This window comes from Amblyomma americanum, chromosome 2, assembly GCF_052857255.1.
Source record: "Amblyomma americanum isolate KBUSLIRL-KWMA chromosome 2, ASM5285725v1, whole genome shotgun sequence".
Taxonomy (NCBI): Eukaryota; Metazoa; Arthropoda; class Arachnida; order Ixodida; family Ixodidae; genus Amblyomma; species Amblyomma americanum.
This window is the reverse complement of record NC_135498.1, coordinates 133,309,248-133,311,403: the sequence shown is the minus strand read 5'-3', so window position 1 is coordinate 133,311,403 and position 2,156 is coordinate 133,309,248.

Here is a 2,156-nt window from a genome sequence, read left to right as displayed (position 1 = left end):
GAAGAAAAACAGTTTTTAGTCACAATCAAGCACTGCTCACAGAGCCTCTACACAACGGTTCAGTAAAGTTTAGAACCCCTGCTTGTTCGTCATGTTCTTAGGGCATACAAGGACACGCGCATTTTACACCTAAACATGGCAGAATAACATTGTGCTCCATGAGGGAAGGGCGAGAGCTCCTAAAGCAGTTCATTAGACTGTCGAGTATCAGATTAATATCAGCCTCGACTGAAACTAATGCACTTAGTCGCAAAAACTCTTTTTCCTTGGATTAAAATGAAGCTGGATGGATAAAAGCAATGAACGAAAGTAATATGTATAGTTTACGCCATAAGAGTTTCCATTTGTACTCCCTGGTTAACCTTTTTGCCATTATTTTGTCTTCCTCTCTGTTACAGCAGTGCACCTAATGGGTACGAATAATCTCAAGTTTTATATAAGTGGGCAGTGCGTGTAGGGCGAAATGAGTTCGCAAGATGACCTTGAAGTTATCGCGAGCGACATGAAGGTTTACATGTGGAGGGCTGAAGAAATGGCGATTGTAACAATACCATTACATGCAAAACTGCTCGCTGTATTCGTCTGTGATAAAAGCCTTTCTCTGGGTTTAGTCTGAGCAAAAAATAGCACAAAATACTTCACACGTGCCGCATTGATTGCAGGGAAAAACAGCAGAAGGTTAAACCCATGCTGCTGAAATGTGCACTCGAACCCAAAGCTACTAACACGTTGTGATGCTACATTTCCACTTGTTTTGGAAGCGCTGCCCGTAGGTTTCACAGTTATTCTGCTGCCATTTTGGACTACAGTGTGCTACTCTAAGCGATAGCAACATGCTCCTAGATGCCAACAAAAGAAACCATCTGAAACTCTTTACTTTTGCACTCTAAGGAAAATAGCAAACATCGATGGAAAATAGTTCCATAGCGTCGGGAGGACTGCTGCGCTAGTAATTTCTTTTTTTTTGACATAAGAAAATCTGCTAAGCAGCTGCTATATCATGCCAGGCAAGATTTGGAAACTACGCTGTGCAGCAGCGTTGCATAATTTTTAGAACCCTTTTCCCTTCACTCGTGATAGTAAGGCTTTCTTGTAGGTCTTCCGGAGGCACAAGGCTCGCTCTCGTAAAGTCATGGCGTATTTGACAAGCTTGGATAGCTACTGCAGACAATTTTTGAAAATTATAAACTTCTATAATCTTACTGTGCGGTTCATGCTTCGGAACCTCAGGTGGCGAAGACATACGCAACCGTCATGCACTGCCATATGCTGGTAACGTGCGCATACAGTTCACACAGGAACATTATCGAAAAACATCATCGGAAAAACCAGGAGGTTGAATGTTCTCTGTTACACATTCCAGAAAATTTGTTTTACTTCAGCAATCGGTCTACTACCAGATATTTACGACGCACGGGGCCTTGATTTTTGGACATGGAACTGCTTTTCTCGCACTGTGTTAGACCATCGGCCTGGAATATCTTTCTGTGCATTAAATGTGGTTCTAATATCCAGGAGTGCTTCTGTGGGTTAGGTTGCTTTTTTAGGCAGACGCGGTATAATTCTGATTGTCGGTGTTCCGTCAACCTACGAACTATCTCCCAGTGATGGGTGGGAAATGTGTGAAGGCTTTACGCCCAAAAGAAAGAGGCAGGGAGTACCGTACTCTCGATGGCCACGTCAACCGCGCCATGAGGGAAGGAATGAAAGAGGGAATGATAGGAGACACAGAGAAGAGCCGTTCTGCAGAGTTCAATATAATGGCGGCCACCGATCACTGGCCGCCTCTCAAGCAAGCGAGCTCTCAGTGGCCTAATATTGCCGTCAGGTTGCATAGAGTACTGCATTATATGCAGTTGTTCGTTCTAGCTGCTCCAAGAGGTAAAAAAAAACTATGCACTTTATGTTCGGGCTAACAAAACAAAACAGTATTTGGCGCTGAGCTAGCAAGTGCTGTCCTCATTTTATGAGAACTTAATTATTTCGCACAATAATTATATGACTTAATGCTTGCTATCCGCCGCGTTGGCTAGGTGGTTATAGGGCTTGGCTGCTGGCCCGAAAGGCGCGCGTTCGATCCCGGCCACGGCGGTCGAATTTCAATGGAGGCGAAATTCTAGAGGCCCGTGTACTGTTCGATGTCAGTGCACTTTGAA